This window comes from Thermobia domestica, chromosome 8 (assembly GCF_964235325.1).
Source record: "Thermobia domestica chromosome 8, izTheDome1.hap1.1, whole genome shotgun sequence".
Classification (NCBI taxonomy): Eukaryota; Metazoa; Arthropoda; class Insecta; order Zygentoma; family Lepismatidae; genus Thermobia; species Thermobia domestica.
The window spans coordinates 53,836,050-53,850,720 of record NC_137461.1 but is presented as its reverse complement, the minus strand read 5'-3'; the positions used below and the strand labels follow the sequence as shown (position 1 = coordinate 53,850,720).

Below are 14,671 nucleotides of genomic sequence, written 5' to 3'. Positions count from 1 at the left end.
GACAACCATTCTCTTTCCATGTAAACAAAGACTCCCCTCTGTACTTTGCTCTGTATGCAGTCCCGTTATACGATTTGGAACCAAAAATATCGGCTCATGTTCAGTGGCGAAGGGTGATAGTTTCAAGAGGGTAGGCCCAATGTTCTACTACTTCTACTACTACTACTACTACTACTACTAATAATAATAATAATAATAGTAAAATGAAACAGGTTAGACATAAATATTTTACTACAGAAATGCAAGAAGACAAATTTACATACATTTAATGCAATTGTAGTCCATCGACACCATTTATTTGATCCGGATCTCAATTTTCATAATGAAATTGACGTATATGTGACTCATACATGATCTTAGTTCGCCATAATGCAATTTAATTGTTTTAATTGGCGTGATCGGGTAGGGAAGATGGACTATCATGTTATCTGCGCTTCACAAGAAACATATGTTGTTTAGTCTACATGTACTGAAACAAACTCTGCTTTTAAAATTTTGTCTTTAATTATATTGTTCAAAACACAGGACAGGCATTCTATCAAGATATTTTGTGTGTCACTTAATTCCTCTTTAAAAACAGAATCATACTAAAATATTTTTTATACGCTGCTCTTTATTTCAACAACTACATTTTTTTTGTACCAATGAATGCAGAACTCTCTTGCCCTCTGTTCTATTTTCAACACAGGCGTTGGAATTCGTTCCTTATAACACATAAGACCACTTCAAAAGTTTCAGAAGTTTCAAAAAGACCACTAAGTTTCAAAAGACCACTGACATAGAAGATTCTTTAATAGGAATTATATTACGTACCGGTATATTCATATTCTCCATTTACTGACATTTCCTCTCATTCACTTTTGCAAATGTAAGAAAAAAATATCACTCAAGCCAACGCAACGGAATAAAGGGGCATTAGTTTGCGATAATAGGGGTAGCGCCTTTAGAGTTGCTTGTTCCAGTTTTTGCGTTGCGTTAGAGACCGCAAAATTATGCTAAGTTAGAACGGAATGGAGCCCACGTTATCTTGCTCTTTATTTGTTTGATATATCGAATCGAAATCGAAGGTCTCGAGAGGAACTAGTAGGTAGAAACGAAAGTCGATAAGCGCTGAGGCCGGTCTCTTTCGCAGGTAATAACCAACACGTTCTCTCGCGGGATTTTCTGAGTACTTTGGCGGTAGTTCTACTGCCGCCTGAGACACTGCTCGGTGAGCCTCTCAGCAGTGGTGCCAACCACGATTTCTTTATCGAACATTTTTTTCAACTTAGAAAATGTCATGTATTCTTTGCAAAGAAAATTAATTAATTATAAATTAAAATTTCTGAAAGTAAATGGGTAGGCCGGGCCTCAGGGCCTCTTACCACCCTTCGCCACTGCTCATGTTACAGTACGTACAAATATCGTGAATGGAAGGAATACTTTGTTTCACATCCGTCAGTTTAGAACATTGATTGAAAAAAAGAAAACGTACTGAAGTCGCATTTCTGTGATGTACTGATCGAAATGAACGTGCTAAAACAGTTATGTGTATTATTATTATTATTATTATTATTATTATTATTATTATTATTATTATTATTAGTGGTAGTAGTAGTAGTAGTAGTAGTAGTAGTAGTAGTAGTAGTAGTAGTTGTTGTTGTTGTTGTAGTATTACGCGTTCTTTATTTGTCTGTAGTTCTTGTTCAATTACTGTAGTTGTAAAGGTAGATGCGTTCTCAAAAGCGGTGCAATATTCCCAGATAGCACGAATACTTGCGGCAAATTTTTGCTTCGTTTAGTGGATCAAACAATCTGAAAGTTTGCGAAGGCAAAATTTCTTAATATTTATTAAAAGCTTTCAATATGATCTGCAAATTTTCACTGATTTGCAAATATAAATTCACCACTGCAATTAACTTGCATCTTTTTTGAAAATATAACATTGAAAGTTTGCCGTCGCCAAGGATCTTGTAAAATAGAGGATCTGCCTTTATATATCTTCATCCTATTAAAAGAATGAAGCCAAAAAACATCCGAGCATCGGCACGTCTAATTGGCTACTCTCGTTACCGCCATATTTGTTGACATAAAACATTGCTATCTTCATAGGAAGACATGTACTGTGTCTGTCGTTTATTTTTAAAGTATTACTTCAGTAGCATACGGCTGTACAAATAGGAGTGAGGAGAAATTACCCGGAATAATCTTTCTCAGGTAAGAAAATCCCTAATTAAAAGATACTCGCTTCTAGCAGTATTGATATTTTGATGTCAGTATTATCTGCTCTTTTTTATTATATTTTGAAGATTTTAGTAGTAATTATTTAAATAGACATACTACACATGTTATTATAGCTTCAATTAAGTTGAGTTCTTCATAGATTCAGAAGTACGCTACTGAATGCTAGTTCACGTCCTAGGTGGTAAGAGAACGTAAGTTACACTTCGTTCCATTAGAAAAATTGTAATCGTCATACTGAAATTATTGTATGTGCTTTTGATTTAAATTTTGTGACAAGCTATGTATCTGAATGGATATGTATATTTACATGTTCTTAGTAGAAGTATGTGTTCCGACTTAACTTTCGACAATTCATCACAGTAACTCGGAAACAAGTAATAAAGTTAGTGTTATAAATGAAATAATACAGAGAGAATTAATAAGTACTGAAGTTAACAATAAGTGACAAGAACATGGAGAAGTTTCTAGAACAGTTCCCCGTATATAGGTTACTAGCTAGGTTCGTTCCTTTCTGTACAAAAATTCATTATTTCATTTACATAATATTGCCGAGCGAGTGAAGGCGAGTTAGAGCCCCACAGGGCACGTCGTTTTCTGTCTTTATTACGGCTAAATGGGAAGGGGGTCTAGTGTTCTAGAACCTTGCCAAGAACCTGCGATTTAGAGAGAAGTAGGATTCACTCGAGCAGACGGTTCTACAAGAATATGATGTGGAACATGTTTCGTGAAGGAATGAGAATGTGAATACAAGTTATTACTGTCAGTGCACAGCATATTGAAATGAATTTTGAGTGATAGTGAGATTATTGTAAATGTAAATGTGTTCTTCAACTATCCTTGTTTATGCGTATACCCCCGTCGCTGACGCGCCAGCTACCTGTGCACGTCCCTTCTCGCTGACAATCGGGTTCCACTGTTGCGCTTCTGCCCTGGCTCGTTGAGTAGCATTCGTGCTTTTTAGTAGCCACCTAGCACCGCGTGGTTCGTATTTTATGCACTGTAGTTCTTTGCTATGTGTCGACACTATGTGCAGAGTCCTCCTGAAGTAGATCTCCAAGTAATTAAGGTTCTAGATTACTGGTCCCCCATGTAGGTTAGTAGCTGGGTTGATTTTGTTCTGTACTAAACTTTATACATTTAATTTTCACAGTATTGCCGAGCGAGCGTCAGCGAGTGAAGGCGGATTAGAGCCAGGGTTTGAAAAAACCCGGGCTTTTGTGAAAAAGCCCAACCCACCTGGGCCCAAATGGATTTTTTCGGGTTTTTTCGAAATATTTCAATGTCTTTGGGGTAAAAGTGTTGAAATGTGATTTATATTTGAAGATTGTCATTGTCACAACTTGCAACAATTTTCAACTCACTGCTGTTTCGAAAAAATTGCCGCCATTTTGAAATTTTACATTCGATTTGTGAGAAAATCTATACAGCAAATTTAGCGTATCTCGTGCTTCCACCGTCGAAATTTCAACTTAAAGGACTGAAAATTGCGCTTCGTAGCGCGGATACTCGCTGTTTTGAAAAATGGCCGCCATTTTGACATTTTACGTTGGTATGCCGCCAAAATCTATACGGGAAATTTAGTGTCTTGTGCTTGTACTCTGAAAATTTTAACTTAAAAGACCGAAAGTTGTAACCTGTAGTGTGTGTGGTAGAGGCAGACAAACAAGTTGAGTTGATTTTGTGTTTAATGTCCCTTTCAGCAGCGAGGCTATATGAGACGGGACCTCCTGATTAACATGGAAGCAAACCCGGATCTCCCACACCGAAGACACATACACTAACCGCTTAACCATGAAGGAGCTCGGCAGACAAACGAACACATGTAGATCAATTCATCTACAAGCCTGACTGAAGTTCGGCAAATGTGAATACCAAAAGGGGTCTATTAATTAGAACAAAAATTGCACTTCATGTTATATGAAATAAATAAATGTTTCAAAATGTCTTGTATGAAATTAACATCTTCCAGCGTAAGTAAACATCCCATATTTTTTTCATGAGAATACGGGACACCTCAGACTCCCCCCCCCCCTTCCCCATTAACTTTCCAACACAATGCAACTAACTGTAGTCTGGTTATGAACAAAAGTATAATAGGCTGCGGTGGCTCAGTTGTAGAGGGTTCGCCTCTGGTGCATGGTGTCCCTTGTTCGATCCCATCTCGCGCCAAGTGAGCTTTGTGGTGGACAAACACCTTGTGTGTGGGTTTTCTCGGGATTCTTATATTTCCTCCCACTGTCTTCATTATTAACTTCTTTAAAAAATACAAAAATTAAATCAGTACGTTTTAATTAACATTAAGAAAATTAACAGTTCGTCTGATTCCTTTATTTCGTAGCTTTCTTATATAATACAAAAATTAGATCAGAAGTACAAGCATCGTGAACAAGCGAAAACTCAATCCATGACGAGGTTAGGCAACAAATGCCACAAACGCATTAAACTATTTAATTTAAATGAATAAATAAGATAGAGATAGAAAATATACAGATAAATGAAATGAGATAAAGATAAAAGTGTAGGAAATGTATATATCCTGATTCGCGCTTAGTTTTCGGTGCCTAGCTTACTTTATATGTCGTAAATTGTGATTTTTACTATGTACCTCGCGCCCAAACGTACAGCGCCGAAACGTCCGCGCCCAAATGGTGGCGCCCAAACGTCCTGTTCCGGAATATAATAGATGAAAGTTCACTAAGCAGCAGCTGCTTTTCTCTGTTCGTACCCCGCAATTAATTGTACGGACTGAAGATGCCTAAAAACTTAAGATGTGCTATAAAAATGCTTTACAGGAAAACAATATGCAAATTATTTAAATCAGTGGTACAATCTACCTACAATATTCTTCACGCGTTTAGCAATATTTATTTACATGGCTGTATTTGCCAAAATTACGTTCGTCAGTTTAATCTGATGAAAAGCTGATTTTTCTCCTTTTTCTCCTGATTTCACAATTCTATGACCTAGCTTCTGAAAAAGATAATAATTCTTGTTAACTTATCGAATGTGTTGTTGGAGAAAAGGTCAGTTATCTTCCCTGTGTTTGTAAATGTAGAAACATTTTTTTTTTTTTTTTTTTTTTTTTTTTTTTTTTTTTTTATGTACCAGAGAGTATCCGAGTTCCCATAAAGTGCAATGTAGGAAGTAGCATTTTAAATTTCGCTCGCTATTAAGTCGAACAGAGTGGTGTAATAACTTCCTCGAAACAGCGTACTGTTCATTCACTAATTACAGGATTTCCAGCCAATGTCAGTTTTTTTTTTGTTTGTTTGTTTGTTTGTTTTTCACTTTTCGAATAAGCTGATATTGATAGCAGAAATGGAACGGAGTTAAAAAAAACGGGAAATTACCCTGTCCCGACTAAATTTACGGGGACGCGGGACGCTCGGGCCCAAAAACGGGACGTATGGCAGGCTTAAGCGTAAAATAAATAGTTTTATTGTTGAAGTATTCATTTCCGATCCTTCTGCGTTTAATTTCCCGAGCACTTCTTTCACGGCGTGTACATCAAAACTTCCACTAGTACGGAAATTTGAACTCAGCTCTTGAAATAGTAAGCGTTACATAGTCTTCAGAACCCCGAGCATTAAGCTTCTTAAATTTGACAAGAATTTTTACGCTATTGCTGGTGTTGATTCTACAGAATTATTATTTGAAGAGTAGCAACAAATGACTGAACTAAACTGTTATTGTTGGAAAACCAAATTTTAGTTGAAGAAACTTGTGTTTTACATCCAAGGTAAGAAATAATGCTAATAGCTTTACTAATGTATTTACATATGTACTATTAGTACCGGCACCTATGGCCTTAAACCCGTCAAATGTATGAGTGATAACGTCCCTTGGTGTCGACGAGCACACTATTCACGGAAAATATTTTCTAAAGTACAAAATTGCTTATTGTACTTCAAATAGGCTTTCAGCATAATCCATACATTAATTTGTTCTATAACTATCTCAAGCTAAGGTATTTTTTAAAAAATTCATTCAGTGCATTCAGAACTTTATGAAGATCGCATGTTGAATGTTGTTGTCTACCTTAACGTGAGAGCCTCTAATTCGCCCAAGGAAAGTAAAATCTGATGAAAATCACTTACAATGTGATCACCTTAGTTGTACCAATCATATATTAACAAATAGGTCAAAAACCCATGTGGGTTTTAAAGTGGGTTTTTTCAGGTGGGTCCAACCCGAAAAAACCCACTGGGTTTTTTCGGGCTGGGCCCACTTGTGCAAACCCTGGTTAGAGCCCCGCAGGGCACGTTGTTTTCTGTCTTTATTACTGCTCAATGGAAAGGGGGACCAGTAATCTAGAACCTTGCCTTCTCATTTAGTGCATACTCTGCGAAAAGACACACACAGCTCCATGCGAGCCGACTATTTGGGTGGTCCGGGGCTCCAGCATCGGCAAGATTTTTAGTTTGGACCCGGGTTTGAACCCGTTTCTCTTACGTTTAAGTCAAAGTCAGCCGTCTTACCGACTGAGCTAAGGTATCCCCAAATTATCGTTATAGTACCAGTATATTTTACTTATCACAGCAGAGGGGGCCGCGGTGGCTCAGTGGTGGAGCGTTCACCTCTGGTGCTATGGGTCCTGGGTTCGATCCCAGCCCCCGCCATGTGAACTTTGTGGTGGTCAAACACCGTGTGCGTGGGTTTTCTCGGGGTTCTCCCGTTTCCTCCCACTTTCTTCATTCCACTATTTCATTCATTATTCATCATCACTGTCTCCTTTAGCCTAACCGGCATAACCGTGGGACGTAAAACTCAAAGATTTCATTTCATTATCACAGCAGAGCCCTTTATGATAGTGTTCATAAAAGACTTTAACTAGAGGGAAATGAATCAAAAAATATCGATACTCGCCTGAAAACATATAACACGTCTGCGCCGTTGCAAAGCTCTAACCTAACCTGAAAATGTAAGAAATGTGTCAAAATTTGGTAGAACCGTCTGCTCGAATAATGCCAAAAGTAGTAAGGAAGCTGATCTTCCGCAGGTAGCGTCCCCGAATTAGACCTTCAGTTTTTTTAACGTTTTTAACCTTAAACCAGTTTTTAACGTTGTATTGCTATTTATTTGTTATTATTTTAACATATGTTGCCTATTAGCTACTCCTCTTTCATTTTCATCGTTCACTGTTAACATTTAATCATAAATAATTCTTGTTTTCATGCTTTCTGTGCTTTATGCTAGTGTAAATTCATCTGTATTATATTACTGCACAAAATTAATTACTTTCTCATGCTTCCCACTAGCGCTTAACAACACTCTACTAATGTAAGTATACTTTTAGATGGGGCGTTGGGAGCGGAGTTTCCTATCAAATACATGTCCGTGGGACAAAAATCTAGAACACATACAAATATACTACCTGTACTAGGTTGCTACACAACGGGATGATTATATTCGTGAAATATAAACTCCTTTTAGTAGGAAGTGCACTGTTTCTATCTTAAAGAGTGTTTAAATAAGGATTTGTAATGAAATATTCAGACTGACTTCAGGAGAGCTGAGTATAACTACAGCGTGTGCAGGTATATCATAAAACAGCACTATATATAACAGAATCGACTTAAAAGCACAAACCAACTTGTGTTATGTGGTCATTAAAAACCAAGATTGCTATCTGAGGCAGGCAGGGGAATACTAGCCGTAGTAAGGCTTTGTGTAGGGAGCAGGCGCGTTACTGACCGTGTGTATACACATAAATGGTAGTAGAAAAACGTTTTATGCTTCATGAAAGCATGTGCCCTATAGCCATATGCAACTGGCACAGCTTTGTGAGAGTTGTGTGTTCAATGATCACTTTGTACCAAGAATGCAAATAGGCAACAAAATGTTACTAGCCCAACAAAAAAATCCAACCTACTTGCTCACATTCCATTAGAAATCGTGGCTATTGTTTAACTTTAGGGAGGCCAGGATTTTAACCGAATTTTCCCGATATGCTATTCACATTCGGATAGGTGAGGTTAAATACATTTAATTCAGACAGTTGCCGCGCGAGCATTAGCGAGTAAAGGTGGTTTGGAGTCACACAAGGCACGTTGTTTTTTGTCTTCGTTAGTTTCCCCACCCCCCATTACTAAAGATTTACAAAAATAATTTATTTACGTTTAAAATAAATAATAGCGATTTTAAAAACTCGCTCGGGGCGAGTGTTTATTAGCATCAGTGCTTTGTACACTGTCTTTATATAACACTTTATTTCATGTCTTTCTTATGGAGTATTACCTGGTAAACGCCACACTTTTCATTTCGAATTTTGCCTTACTATACATGCAAGAGGTAAGACCCCGATATATTTTTATTACTTGTATGATCTTATTGTGTAATCAAGTAATATATATTTCTTCCGTACATTTTTCAACTGCATGCCCGCATTACATGGAATGGCATCTAAACTTTTGCCCCATTTCACCATATTTGGTTCAGATAATACTCGCTTTTCAGTTCCTGCTCTCCATTTACGTTTCCCCTCCATTACTGGAGCATACATGTTCTAAGTTAAGGGTTGGCTTTAGACAAGATTAATGAATTAGTAAGATAGTGGGTTTGAAACTGCCATATTATGCTCTATGTACCTAATATTGCCACAATACCGAATTCATATAGTCCAGAATTTAACTTTTTTTAAAACATAAATTATCATCATACGGTGTTGATCATCATTTTTTTTTTTTTTTTTTTTTTTTTTTTTTTTAATACATGCATTCCTTTGATATCGAGCGGACCGACCTTCTTTGCGCTTCCCAGACGTGAATAGGTCCAATGCTAGCTTCTAGTAACTACCTAGCCCAAACAGGTAGATATTTTTTGCATAATTGCGCCCAGCATTATCTGTAGAGATGCAACAACACCATCTGTCGGCGAACACTTAAAATAGTCCTATTTTGTGTGTGTACGCAAGGATAAGACTACTTGTATGTTGTGTGATGTGAAGTTAAATTAAAACAGAAACCTACAGCAAAGTTGAGAATTGAGAAGAATCGGGTTATGTTCAATTTCTGAAATATAATGCTTTACATACTCTTCTTTATAAATGAGAAACTTATCAGTGCTCTACGCTAATTCCAATTTTTATTATTGTTATTGCATGAATTTAAAAAGTTCTGAGAAGTTGTGTTTCGCATAAAATTAGTGTAATAAGTTTCAAACCTGAGATATGATTGAATGTCGGAATTAAATGTAGTTTCATTGTCCATGTGTATGAGAAAGCTTCCAGTGAAAGAAGATATCAGTAAAGCACACTGTCATTATATGATAAAGAGGAAGCGGAAAAGATCGATAGATAGGTTAAACTTGATATGTAAGAGAGTTTCCCAAGTAAAGCTATGGTTATACTTTCCAAAATTAGAATATAGAATAACTTATTCAAATCCAAGTCCGCGCATAGTGTAGCAGTAGATTACTTTGGGGGGGAGGGGGGGACAAATAGCAAGACCGGGTAATAATCTGCGTTGTCAGCCTTTTATGGCTAAAGTTCTGTATTTGTAATAACAATTACAACTAACCTGAATAATGTTCCTTTTTCACGTCTTCCAAACTTACATGCAACGTAGAAAATTACAGGAATAGATTTTTAAAAATACAGAATCAGTTTAGTTAAAAAAGAAATTTTCACACCATTGTTGTTACCAAAGAAGAAAAGAAAAGAAATTCTACGTGAAGAGCTGCATAAGAGAAAAAATGTTAAGCCCTATGCCCGATGAAGAGTACCCTTGGGAGTATGGAAATATAGGCTAAAAATACCTGAAATAGGAACATTATTATTATTATTATTATTATTATTATTATTAAAGTGTGTTCCATAAGCTCAATAACCAATTCTATATTCGTATTGTATAATCTGAATTTTTAATGGTAATTTTGTACATTTTTTAATTGAAGGATACCTAAGAAGAAAGAATTGCGTGAAGCCTGGATTAGGTCTATTCGACGGAAAAACTGGACTCCTAGTGCTGGTAGTGCACTTTGTTCTGTACATTTCCGAGAAGATGACATTGATAGAACGTCCCTCTCTTGTGTGAGAATTCGCGAAAATGCAGTTCCATCTGTATTTCCTGCTTTTCCAAAGTATTTGCAGAAGGTATATTCAGTTTCTTTATTTTTATTTATTTATTTGAACCTTGATAATTTTATACATTATCATCACTAGAAAGATCAAATATTTCTCTTGACTCCTGGTGAAATTATAGCTAACTGGTTCATAATAGTTTTGCTATCTTAAATATCTTGAACTAGGAAATAAATAACTGAATAAAACAACGTTTATTTTAAAATAATGTGACAGTTTCGCCAACTAACTGAACATATTGGCTTCATCAAACACTGTAAAAAGAAGCATTACTGTACATTTATAACCTAAAGTATACGTTGGAGATTTAGGGGAGGGTGCAAGTGAGTTAAGTGTTCCAAGAAAGGGAACGTTTTAGAGATATAAGGAAATTACGTAAGTTGCTTGTAGGCTCATTGTGTCCGTATGCTACGTACATAAATGTGATCTGTCACGAACAAAACAACATATTACAATGAATACTAAGCCGTTTAAGTAGCTAGGAGTTAAAAGAACTCGTTCAGGATTGGTGCAAAATTCTTTGATTTTTAGTGGTAATGAATGTACTAATTATTACTGGTATTAAGACGCAGACTGGGTTGTGACTTAATTCGCATTGTCTTAAAAGTATATGGGGAGGAGAGGCAGGGTTTTAATACAGTGGCTAATTATAATATCCAACGCTGAAGGACGTATCTTAATTGATTTTCTGTATTTTAGTACATGCTTGTCTGTATGTCTGTAAGAGGGTTGGCAAAGTTTTATTGAAAAAAGTTTTTTCTTTGGGGTTTAAACTTTTTTTTTTTTAAATATAAATAATTTGCTCTGTGTATTTATATTACATATGGGCAGAGATAAGTTTGTTTCACCTTGGTGTTATTTTGCAACTACCGGGTTATGCTGGAAGGGGTCACATAAGCTTAGAGCGAAGTCCAAACCGTTTCTCGACTTACATCCGAAACAAATTGTCCTCCATTTGAACTCGAAACCGGGACTAATTGGCCACAAATGCGGTACGTTTGCCGACTCACTCACGAAGGACTCCTGATAAAAATACGTTGTACTGATCTTTACATACTTTTAATACATTTGTCTAATTGTCTTTTGAGGACCAGAAGATAAACGTGTGCACAAGTGAAACCATTATAGAAAATTACATATGGACAATTTCAAAATACTGCAGAGTACAGAAGAACTAATTAATTCCGAGTTAGTTCTTGGGGGCCGCGGTCGCTCAGTGGTAGAGCGTTCACCTATGGTGCTATGGGTCCTGGGTTCGATCCCAGCCCCCGTCAAGTAAACTTTGTAGTGGACCAACACCGTGTGCGTGGGTTTCCTCGGGGCTCTTCCGTTTCCTCCCACTTTCTTCATTCATTATTCATCATCAGTCTCCTTTAGCCTAACTGGCATAATCGTGGGACGTAAAACTCAAAGATTTCATTTCCAAACTAGCGGAAAAACGTAATATGAAAAAGCTGCACAAGCTGGAGCGCTGGAGCTAGAGAAACGAAATTTGCTCTGATGATGTATCATGAAGAGTAGTTTATTAAACAATAGCGAAATTTTCAAAACGTTACCCTTTTTAATAAAAAAAAAATAAAATAAAAAATAAGCACCAAGTATCGGAAGCAATACAAGGTAGGTGATTTATTCTGCCACCTGTTGAAGGAATTATGCACTTCACGTTGTGTTTCCATATCATTGCTGCAACAGAGGATAGTTTTTTTTTCTTTAATGTCACTTGGCACTGTAGCATCCGTGGTCCTCAGATATTTCCTTGTCAATACGGGAGAAATTAACTCTCGCCTTAATTATATCATGTTGATAATCGAATGTTATAGCACAAATGCACAATACTTTGAATTTTCATTTCAGAGAAGGCAGAAGCAGTACTCCAGTTTCCTTGGATGAGAGCGAAAACACTACTCGAGTTTCAGTGGATGAGAGCGAAAGCACTACTCGAGTTTCAATGGATGAGAGCGGAAGTGCTACTCGAGTTTCATTTGAGGAAAGCAGAAGCACTATTAGAGTTACTCTGGATGAGAGAGCATCCTCATCTGGAGGTGGCACTCTAAGCAGCACGCAGTCTCAGCTTCCAACGGAAGAATAGTGATTACGAAATATTTGTAACTATTTGTAAGAAGTAATCCGAACAACTTTGTTCATATATTTTTGAAACTGCATGGTGATAAGTCTGTTTTGTGCATTTAGTTTTCGTTGGGTGCTAATTTTGAAGGAGAGTTACACATAAAGTGAGAGTCGTTTAGCTTGTATGCGTAACGGAAGAACAGTGATTGCGAAATATTTATAACTATTTATAAGAAGTAATCCGGACAATTTAAGAGACTTGTTTATATATGGTTGAAACCGCACACGGTTGATAAATCTGCTTTGTACATTTAGTTTTTGTTAGGTGATAATCAAGGAAAGTTACTCATAATGAAAAGACAGTCGTTTAGCTTGTATGCATATGAAACAAGAGTTAATATTTACCATCGGGGTAGTTATCAACAAAGACGCATTGTACAGTTTCCAGTAATATAACGTTTGTTCATACACGAGATGATTTGCAGCATCTGTGCTGTAGGTAGTCTGCTATATTATGAACTGAAAGATAGGCATCATTCAAATACCTCATTCACTTTTTTTTTTTTTTTTTTTGTGCAAACTTGTAGTTTCTTATATTAAAATTGGACAAAATGGTCGTATGGTATTTTGTGAGCTGGTCAATGGTATCGGCAGAGAAGGGATTTATAAACCTACCAGTTGGTATGACTCAGGCAGCTTGTAACTGCTAAGAAAAGTTACCCCCAAAAATATTTAACTATTTTTCGAAATAAAGTAGTTAGTATGGCAAAAGGGTGTATAGTGTGAAGTATTTTTATAATTGAGTATATGGAAAACTGCATGGTACGAATGGATTTTTAGGTACATTGTACTCACCCCACGGACCTGGATTTTTGACAGCATCGACTAAAGCATGAAGACCGGCATATAATAGTTAAAAACCACGATGGAGTGTTTTATAGTTTGTGACCTCAGTTCCAGATAAAAAATGAGAAGTGGAGAATTTTAACGTGTAGCAAAATATTCCTCACCAAATAACTCTCCAACTTCCAACCTCAATTCGCGTCCGAATTTGCACCAAGCAAGGCGAGCATATATAAAACACAACCGGATGTTTTTGTTTCTCAACATAAGATAGTATTTAGCTGAAGTGACGGATTGCATATAAGAATTTTGAAAATTAATCCTTTATCGTGCAGGTGCTATGCAACCAGTTTGTGAGAGTGATGACTGGGTCGCTTCTCGATCAAGTGTGTCTATACGCCAGATATTGACACACGTTTGTTTCTGGATGCATGTTCCGATAGTTTCCGGGTGTGTTCCCGGCGAAAAAGCTTCCGGGTGTGTTCTATTTGGGCTTGATGCGAAATCAGGTTGAAGGTTGCACAGTTCGAAATTTTGATATTTTCTTCCATTTTCGCACAATTTTCAAACTCAAAAAGTTGTGAAGAGGCATCAGATATTGGCATCTGGTACTAAGTATTGTTATATATACACAACAATTTGCTTTTCTCAACTTTTTTCTCTAAAACAGTTTTTGTTAATCCCCTTATGCATTCTGTAATATGATCACTGAGTATTGTTATAGTTTGTAGTACATTGTCATTCTAAAGTCAAAATCAAGCAATAAATATATAATGCCCTTTATTTGCCGTATAGTATTTTTTAATGTTTCATCCTAATCTTCTTATAGTTATTTTTACATGCTTGCCCTCACACATTCTAATACAGTTGTGCCATTACCATGATTTTTACTGTTTTTTTTTTTTTCGACATGACAATTTAGAAAAGGCTTAATCCTTTGTTCTTGGAGCCATCTGGATGCCGCCATGTTTGTTTATGCATTTGGAAGTGTTTGTTTTCCCTTGTGCATTATCTTCAAGTATAATGTGTTGTTATTGGGTAATTAGCAGTAGCGGTTCGTGGTCTGTAGAAGTACCGGTTGCAATGTCAAAGGTATGTAGTTACGCGCAAGTGTTCCCTCCCCCCAGCATTCTTGAGTCTTATCCAAAAAATATTCAGGAAATATGAAGAGGAAAGTCCTTATAAGCTCCATTTGTATATTTATTGATTAAAGTGTATTCTCTAATATTGAATTAATATATAAGTTATTCCCTTTTTTTTTTTTTTTTCAAACAACCACTATCAATGTACGTTTATACACTATTTATATACAAAAACTTCTACGTTCATGTTATTGAACAAGAGATAAATCGAATATATAGCATGTGCTGTGAGCCATGAATGATATCGTTAACCCAAAAAGAAGAGTTGAATTGATTTTGAGTTTAACGTCCCGTTCAGCAGCGAGGCTATATGAGA

General features: G+C 36.5%; 1 long non-coding RNA gene across 1 annotated transcript; it reads left to right on the top strand.

The window, feature by feature from the left end:
• Positions 1–1,792: 1,792 nt before the first annotated feature.
• On the top strand, positions 1,793–14,445 carry LOC145692900 (uncharacterized). The gene is made up of 3 exons (XR_014132662.1): positions 1,793–2,196; positions 10,117–10,315; positions 12,158–14,445. It is a non-coding gene; the product is annotated as an uncharacterized LOC145692900 (long non-coding RNA).
• Positions 14,446–14,671: the final 226 nt, after the last annotated feature.